We start from the raw sequence: 20399 nt of genomic DNA, 5'->3' as shown, positions 1-20399 counted from the left end.
TGTTTGCTAGTTTGCGTCCGGCGCCGTTCGCGTTTTCCCGTTCAGCGCCACGTCCTTAAATTAGTAAATGCATTTGCGCCAGTTAGTGCGCCCATGGGCGTGCTGGTCTAAAAAAGAGGTGTGTTCAGGCGCATTGCCGGCGCATTGCTATTTTAAGGAGCTGAAAATAGACTGCGCCATAGACCAACTCTAAAGTCAATGGCGCAATATTTTTTTGTTAGAAACTGCGCCTCTGGGCGCGTCCACAGTGTGCGTTGACTTTGCTTATTACACACAGGGATGCCCATCACACAAACATGCCAAAAATTAAAAACAAAAGGATTACAGTGTAAAAGAATATTATTGTGTAGGCTACATAAATATAAAAATGTAATGATGAATAGTCATTGCGTGTATTAGAATTAGGCTACCTATTTTCAATTCAGCCTATTACTACTTATAATGATGAACGAAATTGGCTAATTAATTGAACAATCGTGCCAATACACACACATATATATATTAACTGGGAATGGGAGATGACACTCTGATTGGTTTATTGAACGTTACGCCCATTACTCATTAAGAGAATAGGGACAACCCATTTCAAAAATGCGCCCCGGCGCACGGACCGTTTTTCCGTCGTTAAAATAGCAAAAGTGGATTTGGACACGCCCTGAGCGCACCTGCGCCGTGCGCTTTACACTTTGCGTTTAGATCGTTAAAATAGGGCCCTTAGTCTTAAGTACAAACAATAAGCGTACTCTCTCAATATTCAAAGAGACCAAATTTTTCTTCAAGCATAATACAGAGCTAAGAGATGGTTACAACTATACAGCCCAGCCTAAGATAGCTTTTATATTGGGAGATATTTGCATGCATCAGGGAGCCGCTTTCAAAATGCAGGGTATTGAAATCGCGTTTGAATGCGCGCTCGCGTTTTACTTTCGCTTTCACGATTGTGCTTACTCTGTGAATAGGGAGCGGCGGTGCTGAGCACGCATTCTCCAAGATAAGACATTTATTAGATGCTTAGGCTCTGTCGTGCAACAAATCCATCGTCATCATCTCGTCACTAACTCTCGTCACGTGATCAGTTAACTCTGCACTACGTACGACTCTGCAGTTCATGTTGGATGAGCTGGATGGGATTGAAGTGACCGTTATCCAACTGAATTAAGTGATTTTTCTATATATAAAAAGCAAAACAACAGTGGAGGCGGTGGCATATTCTTTCCTAATTTCACCCTTACAATCTGTCATGGCAATATCGCGAGACAGCTTTTCATCTCGACCAGAAATCTCGTCACATTTTAATTTCGTCACACCCCAAACATCCATATTTTAATTTTTAAGTTTAAAGCAGAAATTTCGTAATGTGAAGAATTTTTAAGTGAAACTATAGAAACTATAAAAAATATGGAAAAAATGTGGAAAAACAATGAAAAAAAAATTGTTTTTTTTAAAGCTAATTTCAAAGAACAGACTTTCAAAAAAAAATCTCCCAAAGTTTCGTAGTCCAGATAATTGAGTAAAGGTACTTAAATGGCTATTAAATTTGACATGGTTTTACTAAATTCGCTGGAAATGAACTTCTCAACTCTTCTCATCACTTATGAGCATTTCCCGGTATCCCCTGAAACGTCATTATCTCTGCTCTACAAATATGGTGTTACACGTTGTATAGAACCAATCAAACAGCTTAGAAATGTAAACACACTGACCTAAACGCTGATTTTTAACAATGGGAAGCCCCGTTTCGACTGACAGGCACGCGATCGGTCCAGCCATCCTCCTGTCAGACTAGCGCGCCTTATAAAATAAAACTCAATTTTGAAATTTGGGTCACTGTGACTCATTTTGCTGGATCAGGTCACAAATGTTGTTTTGGGGTGATGGATAACTGTAGCTGTATCCAATCAAATCAAGAGCTTGTGAATCGCTTCATGAAATGAGTCAATACCCAGCACTAACTATGAAATTATTTCAGGTGTTTTATAAGGCAAATTTTGCAACATTATTGCTCATGCTTATGGTTAAGGATCAAAACAAACCCTTGACATTAATAATTTAACTTTGGTGTGCAACTTATAGCACACAAAATCAATGATACCTCGAATCAAGCCACTTGTTGATGAGAAGTGCGGATGACTTTTTAAGTGATGGATTTCATCTGGAGGACAGTAAAAAAGGGTGAAAATCTAATAAATTAACCACGAAGGAGGGTCACAAGCATCACAGAGCAAATGCATAGCAACACCCTCGCAAACACCCAAAACATCTTAGCAACTATAGCAATGCCCAGCACCCTAGCATCACGGTAATGAGTTTTGCACATGCTTTTCTTTTCATTTTTAATTATAAAATGTAAAAATCTAGTAAACTTTTATCATTTCTGCCCACTCACATGGCCTTGGTTACATCAGCAAAAAAGAAAAGACATTTCTAGGCGATGAAAGATAATGAAAACACTTTTAGAACAACACACAATGATGAATCATGCACAATATGCCCAAGGACATAAATTAAGAAAGTAAATGGGTCAATTTTGTAGAATGTTTTTGTAGAAATATTAAAAAAATATTTAGTTAAAGTGGACAGAAACCATTTCAACAAACATTTTCAGTCTACATCTAATGTCCACTTTTTATGCTTGACCAGTTAAACATCAAACATAAAAAGGAGACTGTAAATGGCCAAGCATGAATCTCCAAGGGCTCCTAATTGCAACTGTAAATTGGGTGCTAACAAATGTATTATGCAGTATGGAATCACTCCTCATTATAGGAGCAGCAGCAGGGCGTTTCACACGTATTTAATGAACAGGAAAGAGAGGGTAATCTGGTCTGCTTGCTGAAGCCAAGTGCTCAACACTGCCAGAGCTCGCATGGATCTACAGTGATAAAACTAAGAGCTGAGCATCAGAGGAGACCTAGAAATATGGTTCATTTTGCTCATCAGCTCAAAATTAATTATTTAATAATCATTCATTTTCTATTTTACTTCTTAGTTGTTGTTGCATTCATGAGAATAAGTGTTGTTAACTAAAACTATTAAAAAACCTTAACCTTAATCAAAATAATATCTAAATATTAGATGAAAAAATGGCAGATGGAGCAATAATAACTGACATGATCCATGATAACATGATATTTTTAGTGATATTTGTAAACTGTCTTTCTAAATGTTTTGTCTAATGTACTGTTAAATGTGGTTAAAGTTACCATCGTTTCTTACTGTATTCACGGAGACAAGAGCCGTCGCTATTTTCATTATTAAACACTTGCAGTCTGTATAATTCAAAAACACAACTTCATTCTTTATAAATCTCTCCAACAGTGTAGCATTAGCCGTTAGCCACGGAGAATAGCCTCAAACTCATGAAGAATCAATGTAAACAATATAACAGTATACAATACTCACATAATCCGACGCATGCATGCCGCATGCATGACGAACACTTTGTAAAGATCCATTTGAGGATTATATTAGCTGTGTAAACTTTGTTTATGCACTGTTCAAGGCAAGCGCGATCTCCGTGGGCGTGGAGCAGGAGAATTAAAGGGCCAGTAGCCCAGAATCGGCTCATTTATAATGATGCCCCAAAATAGGCAGTTAAAAAAATGAATTAAAAAAAAATCTATGGGGTGATGAGAATTAATAGCACCTTTATTGAGCCAATAACAACTATATTCTATCAAACTAATCTAAGGAGCTGTTTACGCGACACTGTTTTCAGCTAAAAACAGACAACTTTTTATGTGTTTTGGCCGTTCATTTATATAACAAATGTGTTTTGGGAGCCTGAAAATGTAAAATTTTGACAATGTTGTCATCTTTTCCATTTATAGTACATCGTTTTCGTCTAAGGTTGACGTTCATAGTCAAGGTTAATTGCGGTTTGCATCTTATTTTAGGTCTGTAATGTGCATTTACATTTGGAATATTTACATTTAAAGCATTTGTTAATCTGCAATATATTGCTAAACCGCTACCAAGATGTTTTTACTACAGTACATAAACAATTTATAATGTATGTGAATTCAATCTTTTTTAGATGTTTATCGCATACAAATTGAACATACCGCTTTCCTAAAATGGCAAAACAGCAATATGATAAAACACACCAATGTTTAATAAATAATTAAATGTATAACAATAAACACTTCTTCTGCCAAGTAATATAGTTTGTCAGCCTACCTGTTGGCTAGTAATATAAATTGGCACATTAATATAGATTTCAACTGATGTGCAGTCAGAGGCGTGAATATATTACCTATTTTTAAGCACATTCGATTGCGGCTCACCAAGATTTTAGAGTCGGTCCTATACATTTTATAAAAAATCATTTTATAAATAATCATTTATATGTAGCTATTTATATAAAATGGCATTTACAAAGCTGTAAATGTTACCATGATGCCAACAGACTGCAGACAGCCTAAAATAGCCTCTCGAGGACCTAAAAGAGACTCAACGACAACTTTTAGCTGAAGAATCAAGAGTGTGCTCCCTGCTGGTCTGATGACGGCAAACTCATCACTCAGTCTCAAATAACTCTTAGAGCCTGTTGAGAGCCACACACACATGCACGGCACACACACACACAAGGCTCCTGACTACACACAAGCCTTGTCATTTCTTTATTTATCCTCTTTAAATTCTCTGTGGTGACAAAGCCAATCTGATGGGCGTGCTGCACTCATGTAACGCTCTGTTTGGGATCTGGAGCAGGCTGATAATACTCAGGCAAGCATGAATTACACTGATAAGTCTAGAAATGAGCCCTGCTCAGAGTTGGGTTTACCGTAAACAATGGTGCATGTGTGTGCGTTAGGCTGTAACTCAGCACCCAGGCCAGGATAGATGCAAAGTGACAGGCCGTACGCTCAAGAAGAAGGGAGGACTGGAGGAATGATGAAGGCTGCTGAACACATTACGTCAACTATAGCGTATTATCACAGTGTTCTCTATCAAACCTAAAGTTTCTGCATGGAGTTGTTCTTCGGATCAAATAAGAGATGTTACAAATAAATGTTAAAAAAAAAAAAACATATTTGACTAAACCATAAGTCAGATTGTTTAAAATTAATCTGTGGACCACAAAATAAGATTTTTTTTTTTTTTTTGTACGATGACAAGCTCTAAAATATTTAGAAGAAATTGAGTAAAAAAATATATGTATACTTAATAACCTTATCCAGTGAATCACAAAAAAAAATTGTTGTGGAGTCAAAAAGTTAGAGAATCACTGCATTATAGAATCTTAGTGCAGGGTTTTCCCATATATTAATAAATACAGTTCTATAATAATATAAACCATATACTAATATTAACACTGGCTTGACGAAGGTGAAATTAAGGGTGTGTTCACAGTTGTAGTTCGGTTCTCTTGTTTCTTTTGGTCCTGACCAAAAAGAGAAAATACATTTAGTCCTGGTTCGCTTAGCGTTCACGCTTTCATTTTTAAGACCGGACCTAAAGATACAAAAAAAAAAAAAAAAAAAAAAGCAGCTGAGAAGAGTTTATAAAATGTGTAAAAGAGTCAAAAGAGCAACAGGAATTCCTCTGTTGCACACAAATGAATATCTGCTGCAAGAGGACAGCGTTTCTGACGCCTGTACTGAACTGTAATGGGCAACGTAGCTCCAATGATGAGAAAAAACTGGTATGGTTCAGCATTCTGGTGACATCACATCCTGTTTTTGGTTCTTTTAGTTGACTTTGGTCCATGTTCCATTCATATTTCAGTCGAACCACATCAAAGCTTGTCTGAAAGTGGACTGAAACCAATTTACCAGGGTTCCAGGGTTCGGATGGCAGCGTTCAAACTTAATCAAACGAACCGCACTAACAGAGCAATCGCACCAGAGTTCGTTTTAATCAAACCAAACCTTCCAAGTGCGAATACACCCTAATTCTCATTAATCAAAATCATCGATATTATCAAACTAATCTAAGGTTGATGTAATTAAAGTCATGTAGTTTGCATCGCATTTAAAAGTCTGTGATATACTTTTACATTTGGAATATTTATGTTTAAAGCATTGCTCAAACGTTGCTGAGATGTTTCTGCTACGTTTATGATTTAAAAGATGATTATCAGGTACAACACCTAGAAAAGAACATACTGCTTTCCTAAAACAGTTATATCATCAATACAATATATAGATTTTTAAGTATTTTATACTTTAATTATTGTTGTGGAGTTAAAAAGTTTGAGAACCACTGCATCTTACAGAAGAGCAGTCAAAACTAAATGAGATTTACATGTTAAAATGCTTCAGTCCTACACCATGTTAGAAAACATAATTAAAACTGTTCATTTCTATTTATTACTACCTCCGGTAATGATAATCCGCAATTAAATGCTCTCCCCGTATGAAACGTCCAGATAACGGTCTTACCATACGGCTATTGATTAACCTGTGTCATATGAAAAACTGATTCAGGTTCATTTAATTTAATTTTACGTTTTGGAGGCTATGTGACTGAAACTCGCAATGAGTAACAGTTGTCACGTTTTCTCAGATCCGTCTCTTGCACAAACACACACTCACAGTGCATCTGTTGTGTCCTGTGGTGTGTGTTTATACTCCGTCATCCCCTCTAGGTTGGATGTGCTGCGTTGCCATCTGATATCTGGGCACAGCTTCCCTCCCGCTTTCCTCGTCTATTTACTCGTCTGCGTTTATTTAACACGTAGCTCCCGGCTAGGCAATAAATTAGCACTTAATATTCAAACTGACTACTCAGAGTGCACGCCGCTGCGGTCGTCTGGGGAGGAGAAGGAAGGGCCACTTGCTTCTCTCGTGCCGTTGCCATGAATAATTTCTCTGCCGACGTTTCGCCTCTTATCTGAGCCCGATCCGACCACCGTGTCAGCGAGAGCCAATGTCATTTTCGAGCAGGGTCTTGAACGTGATATTGATGACATGAGGGAAAAGAGATTAGAGCAACAAGACAAATCCAGAAGAACTATTTGACAGAGGGTCGGGATTCGTTTGGCACCAGAGGGAGAGACACAGGAATCAGCCCGGAACGGTCAAGTGCTCACGAGGTATAAAAATTTAATATGCTCATCTTCCTTTACTGAATGGCAGGTAAAGCGTACAGCTAGCAGTCATAATCCCGACCGCCTTCAGGGGTCACCTGCCCCTAAATGATATTGTTCCCCATCATGTTTCATAGTTGCACTTTTTTTTTTTTTTTTCTTAAAATGCTCAAGGAAATCTTCAAAACGCTGTTGCCTAGGAATTAGCACGTGTTCATATGGGAAATGTAGGTTTCAGCCTAGTCCCAATTCTATCTTCTCTCTCTCCCAAAATAATTTGCTGTCCCATTTCAAATTTTGAGGTCAAAAAGTGTCAAAAACGTCCAAAGAGATCTCAAATTTTCTTTTAAAACACTCAAAATAACCTTAAAACATAGTCAGAGATCTATTGCAAACATTTTGGTGCTCATTTGGGAAATTAAGGTTTAAATTCAGCTACAATCCTATTTCCTCTCTCTGCTGAAATAATGTGGCCTGGTGGCGAGTTGGTGTCGAGCCTTGGTGCTCATACAGCTAACACAGGTTTGAATGCAGCCAAAATTATTTGTCCCTTGCCAGATTATTTCCAAAATAGCCAGTCCAAAAAGCAGACAAATTCCCAAAATGATAAACTAAGGTTTTCTATTAAAATGTTCAATAGAAACATTTAAAAGTCAGATATGTGGGCTAGCGGTTAACAAATGTAGTGCAAACACATTTTGGTTCTCAAACAGGAAATTAAGGTTTAAATCCAGTTCAATTCTATTTCTCCTTTCTAACCTTGCAGCCAAATAAGACTACGTTCAGACTGCCGGCAAAAGTGATGCAAATCCAGATCTGTTTTTTCATAGCAGTGTGAACAGCACAAACCACATGGAATCTGATGTTTTCGATTCTGATTTGGGCCACTTCCATATGTGGTACTAAATCAGATACAGATCGGATGTTTTGAAATGCAACCTCAGTCTGAACGGTCATATCCGAATTCTTGTGACTTTTACATCACTCTAGATTGACAATCGCCACAATTATGTGTTGATGGGGGTCACTCCAAAATTTGTACATACTCGGTTAATATGGAAGACAGCCTTTACAGTACACTTTGGGTTAAAAACAACCCAAGTTGGGTTGAAAATGGACAAACCCAGCAATTGGGTTGTTTTAACCCAGCGGTAGGGTTAAATGTTTGCCCAACCTGCTGGGTAGTTTTATTTAACTCAACTATTGTTTAAAAATAACTGTATTGCTTAATTAAAATTAACCCAAAGTATGTTGGAAATTAACATTTATTAATCTTCAATGAATAATTATTAAACAATAAACATTTATTAAATTGCATATTAATAAATTTATATTAATAAACTATTACATTTATATTACTAAAATATTAAAGCTTATTAATAAACATTCACCTTTTGTCTATTATTGTTGCCTCTAATTGCATCTGGTTTTTAATTTCAAAACTATTTTGGGTTCATTTTAAGCTAGCCATATAGCAATTTTTAAACAATAGTTGGTTTAAACAAAACTACCCAGCAGGTTGGGCAAACATTTAACCCAACCGCTGGGTTAAAACAACCCAATCGCTGGGTTTGTCCATTTTCAACCCAACTTGGGTTGTTTTTAAGCCAGCATTTTTTAGAGTGTAGTCAGTGGAGGGACAGCGAGGTCTAAGTATCACGGTGACAGCTCTACACAAGCAAAACTTGAGGGAAAACTATGAAAACTAGAAAAATATTTTTCCTCAGCCTCATCTTCATCCTCCTTATCGCCTCTGCACAAATTAACGGGCTTCTATGGCACATCAGCCATGTTTATGTCTGAATAAAGCATATTGCATACCATTTTGTTTTTGTTCTTTTGCGCATGCGGGTCAGATCGGGACCATGATCAGTACTCAAGTCTGATACTGGCCACATTTTATGTTAACAGCCAAACAAAAAAAAATCTGATCTGAAAAATAAATCAGAATTGAGCACTAAGGCTTACAGTGTGAACGTAGCCAAAAGGTGACAAAAGTCCAAAAACAGACAAACTTTCCCTTTTTTAAACTAATTGTCTAAGATTTAGTGTGCCAACCTTGAGAGAAGAAAAAAAAAGGTTGTAGCCAAATGGCTAGCACATGTTTCCTGATCATACAGGAAGCACTGATTTGAATGCAGCCAAAATGATTTGTCTCTTGCCAGATAATTTCAGGTCTCCTCTTTAATTTCACTGCCAATAAAGTCTAAAAACAGACATACTCAGCATTTCTCTTAAAATGCTCATGTTCATGTTGAGCATAGGTGCTCACAGAGAAAATACTGGTTTGAATCCAGTTTTTTATTTTGTTCCTATAACAACAAATAATTAAAACATTTTGTAAATCACAAAAAGTAAAAAAAAAGTTGAGTTCGAAATAAATTCTTCATACTGTTGTCATAAACACTGGCATTTTGAGGTTGACATGGAAACAACAAGGAAATCATTCTCAACAGACACAAAGATGCTTACCAGAAAAACCTGTGACACACTCAAAAAAAAAAAAAAAAAAAGCCCTTTCGACAGAGTGATAAGTAAACACTTACAAACACAGAGACAACACAAGACCTAATCCTGCACCTAATTCCCTCTTATCCCAGACTCCTGCTCGAACAGCGACGCTAGAACGGAAGAAACTGCGCAGGGAGCACGGGATAAAATCTATCCACTCCACCTGCCTGCCGCGGGCCCCGCTGGCAATTACCTGAGCTCTGGCCTGGCTTGAGCTCAGAGAGCGCGGGAGTCTTAATGGCTTTGCATGCAGGAAGATGTCAGGCCCGAGATTACAATTACTGATAGGACTCTGCTACCAGAACGGCTCTCTTCTCTCTCTCCCGCCGCACCGGATTACTCACGCTGAGCTTCTCTGATAAACTGCACGGCAAGGGGAGATGAAAAGTAGGTAAATAAATAAACGAAGGAATGAATTGTTCACAAGGTGCGGCGTGTGCTTATTGTTATCTTGGGTTTGGTGGGAAATGTTGATGTCTGTGATGCGGTATGTTATGAGGCTGGAGAATAAATAAATAAAGATTTGTAATTTATTTATTTATTAGGGGTGTAACGGTACATGTATTAGTCCCGATATGAATGTCACGGTTCGGAATTGTGCGGAGAGACGACGAATACAGTCGTACAGTACAATTCTAACCTTTAATATTATAATAATGTGCAAGAAAAAGGGCTCCCTGTATGTAGTTTACAGCATTAGCTGAGATTGATTTTTTTGTCCCACTTTATATTAGGTGGCCTTAAGTACTACGTACTTATTGTGTTCATATTGTATTGCAAAACACTTTTGCTGCTATTGAGGTGGGATACGGGTATGGTTAGGGACATGTTTGGTGGTATGGGTAGGTTTAAAGGGTTAGTTCACCTAAAAAACGAAAATAATGTCATTAATTACTCACCCTCATGTCGTTCCACGGAACACAAATTAAGATATTTTTGACAAAATCTGATGGCTCAGTTAGGCCTGCATTGACAGCAAGATAATTAACACTTTCAGATGACCAGAAAGCTACTAAAGACATATTTAAAACAGTTCATGTGACTACAGTGGTTCAACCTTAATGTTATGAAGCGACGGGAATACTTTTTGTGCGCCAAAAAAACAACAAAATAACGACTTTATTCAACAATATCTAGTGATGGGCGATTTTAAAACACCACTTCATGAAGCGTCGAAGCTTTACGAATCTTTCTTTTCAAATCAGTGGTTTGGAGCGTCTATCAAACTGCCAAAGTCACGTGATTTCAGTAAACAAGGCTTTGTTGCGTCATAAGTGTTTCGAACTTTCAATGGTTCACCACTAGGGGGCATGACTTTGGCAGTTTGATACACGCTCTGTACAACTGAATCGAAACAAAAGTTTCATAAAGCTTTGAAGCTTCATGAAGCAGTGTTTTGAAATCACCCATCACTAGATATTGTTGAATAAAGTCTGTATTTTGGGGTTTTTTGGCGCACAAAAAGTATTCCCGTCGCTTCATAAAATTAAGGTTGAACCACTGTAGTCACTTGGACTATTTTTAATATGTCTTTAGTAGCTTTCTGGACATCTGAAAGTGTTAATTGTCTTGCTGGCAATGGAGGCTTCACTGAGCCATCGGATTTTATCAAAAATATCTTAAATTTTTGTTCTGAAGATGAACGAAGGTCTTACAGGTGTGGAATGACATGAGGGTAAGTAATTAATGACAGAATTTTCATTTTTGGGTGAACTAACCCTTTAAGGGTGGGTTAAGGTGTGAGGGATGGATCAACAGTAAAATAATAATTGTAATTACATGCATGTATTTTTTTAAATATAAAACATGTATGTACACAATAGGGATGTGTCACAATTTTTGCATATTCGATTTAGTTGATTTAATTATAGAATATCAAATAGGTTGTGCTATTATTGTCTTAAAAAAATTCCCCATGTTTTTGGTGCTGATGCGTTGGTGACACATTCATGTGAGATTTTACACAAATCTTGAGCTTTTTGTGGAGTTCTGTTGGGGTTTAACACAGGCTAGAACCCACATCTCCTGCGTGAGCACCAAGACTCAACACGCCTGGAACATATGCACTAACTGCTAGATCATGGCTCTGATGTAATTCATTTTAATTTCAGAGATAAATATGACTCTACACTACATACACATACATAACTGATTCTATAAACCTAGTACACCAAAATCAATCAACACCTGCCAGCTCTAAGTCTGTCCTGCTTCCATTTACTTGCATGCGCTAGAACTACGCCGTGTTTTCTCACTTTAAGAGATAGGTAGCGGTAACAAAAACATTGATGACAATTTCAAATTTAAATACTGTAATATTTTACCAGTAACACACATTTTACAATACCAATTAGCACTGAAGACCTCTTGGGTGTTGTATTGAGATTTGGCAGAAAAGAAGACAAAGGCATTGTGTTAAAGAGTTATTCCGCCATCTAGTGTCTAACAAATGAATTTGCACTATTTTACTCTATGCACTAAATTATCTTCAAAGAAAAAAAAACAAAATGTAAAGATGCCAAAAAAAGTACTTGGGCAACACCAAAATACTGGTCAGGAGAATGTATAAATGTATAGATTATGGTGATATCATACTGTAAATGGACTGAATCAAATCACTGCTCAACCTGATTATACTGAACAACAGGAAGTGAGCCCACACAGCCTCCATTCACACGCAAGTGTGAAGCTTTGTGCAATGATGTCACACCATCGCAGGTACACTCAAAAACATCATTCATCTGATGCAAAATCAAATATGAGAGGCTGGAAAAGGATCAGAGTCCTTATCACAGAGAGATAAGCCAGGCATAGAAGCACTCCGATTATTTTAGCATCTCTCATGCATAAGTAACAACTGAGCTAGAGAAGCAGGCGGGCAGCTCGGCGGCGAGCGTGAAGCGGTGTTAATGAGACGAGCTTTTTAATGGAACTGTGGAAAGAGAGTGCCAAATGCAAATGCAACTTATCACCTCTCCCCGCCAACAGGCCAGGGAAAGGCATTAATGCGTTTAAGAGCAAAGAAATTACCCACAATCCTCCCCTCTCTCTCTCTCCCTTTATCCACCTCTATCTGCGTTATTTTTTTATTAATCTTGTGAAGGCTTGTCATGTACAGTGAGAGCTCATGAAGGGCATCTGCACAGACCCTGGCAGATGGATGGAGGAAGCAAGGCAAGAGATGAACAGACAGTGAATGGTGCATTTCACAGAAAGAGTGTTACTGTAGTCTGAGTGAGAGCGCAGGGGCGGAGGTGATATATTACTGCATTTTAATATATTTGTACTGCCCTCTTTCTGTAAGACAATGTCTTAAGAGAACAGCAATTCTTTATGTGAAGTAGCTATCAAATATTGAACGGAAAACTGCAACAAAAGCACTACAAGGGGGAGCTTATAGGTCTATTTTACAGAGTGAAACAAAAATTTGTAACAAAAGGCACATCGAAATGGCAAAACATCACAGACGCAAAGATACTGCACTGTGAGCAAGAAAAAAAACTTAAATGAAAAGGCAAAACGTATCACAAACGCAGATACACACTGAGAATGACGCAAATGTAAAAAGGTGAGTGAAGTTTAAAAAAAAAAGTTGATTAATCTGTTGTTTTTTTTCTTCGATTAATCGAATAATCTGACGATTATTTAAGCATATCAAAAACCGCAAAGATATTCATACTGTGAGCATGAAAAAAACTTAAATGAAAAGGCAAAACGTATCACAAACGCAGATACACACTGAGAATGACGCAAATGTAAAAAGGTGAGTGAAGTTTAAAAAAAAAGTTGATTAATCTGTTGGTTTTTTTCTTCGATTAATCGAATAATCTGACGATTATTTAAGCGTATCAAAAAAAACGCAAAGATATTCATACTGTGAGCATGAAAAAAAATGAATAGGCGAAACGTATCACAATCGCAAATATACACTGAGAATGAAGCAAATGTAAAAAGGTAAGTTTTTTAATCTATTGATTATTTTTCTGATTAATCGAATAATATAACGATATTTAAACATCACAAACGCAAAATATTCACACTGAGAATGAGGCAAATGTAAAAAAAAAAAAGTGAGTAAAGTAAAATAAGTCAAAAGTAGGGCTGGAACTAACAATTATTTTTTCAATCGAATAATCGAAAAATCCTTTGGTTAATTTACCAATAAATAATAACTGTAACTAATGTATGTATGAACTTTTATCTAATGTTATCACAAAAGATTAAAGTAGCTGCTTAAATATATTCATTCAGCTGTATGAACAAACAGCTGAAGTCACAACTGCATTATAACTAACTAACCAACCATAGTGAGTATCCATGATTGACAGTGCCTTGTTACATAAATGACTCCAATCAAGACAAGTTCATCATTTAGATATTATAAATAGCCAACAATAGCTTTAAATACTTTGTAACCGGTTGCAAAGGGTACGTTTGAGTTGCGTGCCTCACACCCATGGCAGCTTGTAAAAACAGAATGCTGGATAAACGAATCAGAGTAATGAAAAGGCAAAACGATAAACAAATGCAAAGCTTCTCTTACAGAAAGTGAAAAAAATCTGAAAAAATTAAACAAATGGCATTACGTACTACAAACGAAAGAGTATTCACATGGAAAGTGAAACAAATCAGTGAGACAAAAGCAAAACAAACATAAAGCTATTCACATCGAGAGAAAAAAAATCAAAGGCAAAAAAAAAGAACTGGCAAAACATGTCACAACTGCAAAGCTATTCAAACCAAATAAACACTGGGCTGAATATAAACAAAATTAGGATTTAAAAAACACTACTTGGATGATTTTTCATCCTCAATGTGAATGATTCCATCGGAATGTTGTTGTGATATAAATCTTGTGGGAACCAGCTTTAGCTTACCTAAACTCAAAGCTATTGCCATCAATAGCAAAACAAGCCTGCCATAGTGAATAGGTTTATAGGAATACGATACGTTGTTTTTATTTTTAAGGCACGTCGAATGTAAATGTTTACACAGGCTCAAATAAGCCAAAACAACAGATGCAACTCCACCAAAACCACACCTGAAAAATCCCTAAAATGCCTGGTGATCAATCACAACCTGACAACACTGTATCTATGCACAATCCAAAATCACTCCAGCCACTCAATTCAACTTCACTTTTGAATAGACACCAAATCATGGTGTATTTATGCTGTCACACGCTTCTAATATTTATGATAACACTTTCATTTCAAAATTTTAACATCCTTTTGCAAGAAACATACAATACAATTCCTTCTCAGATGGCTGAACTGATATCTCACCATGACTCATGTTTAACAAGAGAAGTCTCCAGCGATCAGAACATTATTGATAATCATGAATATTTAGAGGCACAGACCTTGATGTTGCGCTTTAAAAACGCAACAGAGAGGAGTCGCCATGTCACAGCTTCATTCTGATTAATGATAAGACTTCCCATTACATCTACATCACACAGAGCCACTGTATGCGGCTTACAATTCACATATAGGGTGTAAAACACTGGTTCTCAATTGATGGGTCGCAGGTTTGTTCTTTTGGAGCAATAGACCACAGAGAAAAGAAATAGCAAAATAAATAGCAAAATAAATAGGCTTCTCAGCTTTCACATGTCAGGAAAAAACCTGTAATATCTTTTGTTCCAGAATATTTTTTATATTGTGAAATATAATCCAATAAAACTCTATTCATCCGTCACGTAGCAATATAATATTTGGCCACGAGTTTGTCCCATGTGTTAGGCTGGTAAAACAGTTTGCAGTGTGTGTTCACTACTCACGCTTCCCAATGTGTGTGCACTAACTTGGATGGATTAAATGCAGAGGACAAATTCCAAGTATAGGTTACTATACTTGGCCTTCATATGTCACTTTCGCTTTCATTCCCTTTCTCCTGTGAACCACAAAATATACACTGAGAGTGAATGCTGACCACGGCTCTCAAACAAGATTTTTAAACTGATAAGTTAAATTTTGGTCTGTTCATTACACAAAGCTATTGTGGGCTTTATTTCAAGTCCTCTGAAGCAATATATGAAGTTATATGAAGTACTTTTGTGGTTTTATTGTGCTTTTTAGTGTCCTTTTGGAGCTTGACAGTCCCTAGTCACAGAGAGCAGCTTGGACATTCTGCTAAACGTGTCCAAGGTGTTCTAAAGTCATAAATGTGCCGAACAACATGGATAAGTAAATAATTAAAGAATTTATCCATCTTTTAGTGAATGTTTTACATTTTTGTTCAAATTAATTTTTTTTAAAAATTAATAAAATATTATAAAATTTTATTTAAAAACTAACTGAAATATGCTGCAAATTAAATATAAATTTTAGATTAAAAACCTAAAATGAAAACAATTCAGTCTTGAAGTACTAAAATTAGTTAAACTAAAACAAAAATTAAAGCTAAACATAAATAATACATAAAAATGGCAAAAGCACATAAAAAAAAGAAAAAAAAAGTATTTATCAATCTTTTAGTTTAAATTTTTTATCAAATTTATAAAATATTATAAAATTGTATTTAAAAAATAATAATTTAAATAAAGCTAAAATATAAATTTTAGATTAAAATCTTGAAAACAAGTCAAACTTGAAGTACTAAAATCAAACTAAAACAAAAATTAAAGCTAAACAAATATCTAAAAATAAAAATGGCAAAAGCACATAAAAAATACAAAAACTAAACTGGAAAAAAAATGATGAATTATCAATCTTTTAGTGAATGTTTTACATTTTTGTTCAAATTAATTTTTTTTTAATATTAACTATACTAGTACATAAATAATAATAAAATAAATAGCATTGTCAAATATAAAAGCTGGGTCATGAAACAAAACCAGTTTAGAACCACTGGTGTAAAAGAGAACAAATCCATACTGAACTCCATACAAACATCAGAATCACAGCTGAGGGATCTGGTGACATCTGGGCATGTCCACACATCTGCTAATAAGACACTGAGGTTCAGAGAGAAAGAGGGAGACATGTTCAGGGATGAATAGGAGGATTGAGCTATAATTACCTTCAACCTGCCTCCACACACACACACACACACACACACACACACACATTTACTTTTCAAAGCTTGAGCCCAGGGGAAGCTTTTCTATTAAGTGTCCAGAACATGTCAGACCTCAGATAAGACACACCAACAAGACGTACAGGATCCTCGGGCATGGGCCGACATGTATAACATCACACACGGTTTTCAATCCAACGTGTGCCAGAACACGACACGTGAGATGCGTAACTCTTCTAGAATAGATAAGGTGGCCCCTCCAGGGGCCCAAGAATGAGGGACACAATCCCTAAAGGACCTAAATAAGTGGATGAGAAAAAGTGGAAGATGGGACAAAGGAAAAAAACTGAGTGGAATTCAAAGAAGCCAATTTCACCCATGTCAAGAGAGCAGCCGCACATTTTTTCAGACAGGGACTTGACCAGTGTTTCTTGCCCGCAGGACTTTACTTAAAAGAAAAACTTTCAAATTGGAAAATTAAGGGAGATAAGAATAAAAGTTATTAATTTTTCTCCTTTTTTTAACTATATTTATTTATTGTAGAACTGTGAACTATTTTGGTTGTTTGAACACAGATAAATGTTTGATAAAGCAAAGAAAGTAATAAGCCACAAAAAGCTACATGTTAAAGTGACAGTGATTGTAAAAGTCACTGTAAAACAGACTCAAATTGCTTTTGGCTGTTATAAAACAGTTGCAACAGCAATTAAACGGTTGAATTATTAATATATTAAAGGTGCAATGTGTAAAAATTGGGAGGATCTATTGACAGAAATGCAATATAATATACATAACTATGTTTTCAGTGGTGTATAAAGACCTTATATATTGAAATCTTATGTTTTTATTACCTTAGAATGAGCCATTTCTATCTACATACACCGTGGGTCCCCCCTCCATGTCAAGTCATCATTTTGCGCCAGCATGTTTCTACAGCAGCCCTAAATGGACAAACTGCTCTACAGAGTGTGTTTCATCACCATGTTGTTCTTCTAAATAGTTTGTGTTTTTAGAGGCAGATTGCATCATCACTACGTTAAATATGCACAAAGAAGTAATAGTAGTAGAAGTCATCTGGTTTATTAGAAGCAGAGACCGTTCTTTGTTAGAAGCAAGAAGGAACCTCATTGCTTGACTGGCTAACGTACTCTCTGCTGTCTCAGACGATGACATCTTTGACTTGTGTCAGCCAGACGGCCACCGCAGCTTCTCTATTTTGCTTCAAAAGGGAGGGGTGAGCTGCCATTGGTTGCAGTTTGCAACCTCACTGCTAGATGTCGCTAAATTTACAGACTGCGCCTTTAATATTTGTATTATAATTTTTAATATAGATATATTTTATTAAAATTTTATAAAATCTATTTCATAAAAGCAACTTGGCAAACTAATATAGAATGTCTCGGATGTCTTTTTTAGTCATTCATATGGTTTCAAATGAGGGTAATCCTATCAGAATTTAGAGTATACAGGTGCTGGTCGTATAATTAGAATATCATGAAAAAGTTCCTTTTTTATTGTAAATTATTTTAAAAAATGAAACTTTCATATATTCTAGATTCCCTACATGTAAAGTAAAACATTTCAAAAGTTTTTTTTTTTTTTTTTTTTAATTTGTTGATTAGAGCGTACAGCTAATGAAAGTCCAAAATCCAGTATCTCAAAATATTAGAATATTTACATTTGAGTTTTGTTAACTGACCATCCCTACAGTATAAATTCCGGGTATCTCTTGTTCTTTGAAACCACACTAATGGGGAAGACTGCTGACTTGGCAATGGTCCAGGAGACAATCATTGACACCCTCCACAAAGAGAGTAAGTCACAGATGGTCATTACTGAATGTGGTGGCTGTTTACAGAGTGATGTATCAAAGCATATTAAATGCAAAGTTGACTAGAAGAAAGAAATTGGGTAGGCAAAGGTGCACAAGCAATAGGGATGACCACAAGCTTGAGAATACTGTCAAGTAAAGCCGATTCAAACACTTGGGAGAGCTTCACAATGAGTAGAATGAAGCCGGAGTCAGCACATCAAGAGTCACCACACTCAGACATCTTCAGGAAAAGGACTACCAAGCCACTTCTGAAACAGAAACAACGTCAGAAGCATCTTATCTGGGCTAAGGAGAAAAAGAACTGGGCAGTGAACAGTGGTCGAAAGTCCTCTTTTCAGATAAAAGTAAATTTTGCATTTCATGTTGAAATCATGGTCCCAGAGTCTGAAGGAAGACTGGAGAGGCGCAGAATCCAAGCTGCTTGAAGTCTAGTGGGAAGTTTCTGAAGTTAGTAATGATTTGGGGGGCCGTGACGTCTGCTGGTGTTGGTCCATTGTGTTTTATCAAGTGCAAAGTCAATGCAGCCATCTTCCAGGAGATTTTGGAGCACTTTATGCTTCCATCTGCTGACAAGCTTTATGGAGATGCTGATTTCCTTTTCCAGCAGGACTTTAGCACCTGCCCAAGGTGCAAAAACCACTTCCAAGTGGTTTGCTGACCATGATATTACTGTGTTTTATTGGCCAGCCAATATGCCTGACCTGAATCTATGGGATATTTTCAAGAGAAAGATGAGAAACAGTCAATCCAACAATATACAGATGATCTGAAGGCTCAATAGTGCCTCAGCAGTGCCACAGGCTGATCACTTCCATGCCACACTTCACTGATGCTGTAATTTGTGCTAGGAGCAAGTCATTTGCTGTAATATGTGCTGCCGACCAAGTATTAAGCGTACAAATGAACATACTTTAAAGAACTTGAACTTTTCTGTTTTGAAAATAAATTTTTTGATTGATCTTAGGAAATATTCTAATATTTTGAGATGCTGGATTTTGGACTTTCATTAGCTGTACGCTCTAATCATCAAAATTTAAAAAAAAAAAAAACTTTTGAAATGTTTTACTTTACATGTAGGGAATCTAGAATATATGAAAGTTTCATTTTTAAAAATAATTTACAATAAAAAAATGAACTTTTTCATGATATTCTAATTATATGACCAGCACCTGTAATGCACGTTATTGAATGCTAAAAAAAAACAAAACAGATAACTGCAAACTGGTTCATAATCTCTACTACAGTACTTGAGTGATGACAACCAAATTGTTAAATCAGAGTTTTTGATATGATTCATTCAAACAAATCATTTGAACTGATGCACAAATTAATTAAAATCTAAAGCTGTTGCTATTTAAGTTTAAATGCGTTATTAAATCATCCAGTCAAGAAAGGATTTCGAAAATAAACTGATTGCAGTCTTATCTTAATGGATAGATAAATAGTATATAAAATCAATGCGTATGCACAATATTGCTTAATTTTGAAAAACATTATTTATATTCAATATATCACCCAGCTGTTGCGTCAACTATACAGTTCAAAAGTTTGGGTACAATTTTTAAAGGTCCCGTTCTTCGTGATCCCATGTTTCAAACTTTAGTTAGTGTGTAATGTTGTTGTTAGAGTATAAATAAAATCTGTAAAATTTCAAAGTTCATTGCCAAGCGAGATATTTTATTTAACAGAAGTCGCCTACATCGAACGGCCAGTTTGGACTACATCCCTCTACTTCCTTCTTTAATGACGTCACTAAAACAGTTTTTTGACTAACCTCCGCCCACAGGAATACACAAGAGTTGCGTTTGTAGAGTGTGTTTGTCGCCATGTCGTCGAAAAGCTGTTATTTTCATCCCGCAGTCCAATCACCGGGTCTGATTCCGGCTCATATTGATAGGGTAAAATTAAAGACATGTTTACAATAACACTGAGCGCGTGCATCTCCACGTTATGGTAAGAGGCGTGACCTTCGCTAAGCTGCTGTCGAATCACAACACAGGA

The 20399-nt window shown here is 36.4% G+C and overlaps 1 protein-coding gene across 3 annotated transcripts in view; it reads right to left on the bottom strand.

The window, feature by feature from the left end:
- chchd6a (coiled-coil-helix-coiled-coil-helix domain containing 6a) overlaps nucleotides 1–20399 on the bottom strand; it is an 80413-nt gene that overhangs the window by 53467 nt on the left and 6547 nt on the right. The window lies entirely within an intron of this gene.

Source organism: Megalobrama amblycephala, linkage group LG24 (genome assembly GCF_018812025.1).
Source record: "Megalobrama amblycephala isolate DHTTF-2021 linkage group LG24, ASM1881202v1, whole genome shotgun sequence".
NCBI classification, from domain to species: Eukaryota; Metazoa; Chordata; class Actinopteri; order Cypriniformes; family Xenocyprididae; genus Megalobrama; species Megalobrama amblycephala.
The sequence above is the reverse complement of the archived record's forward strand: the minus strand, read 5'-3'. Positions and strand labels throughout refer to the sequence as shown.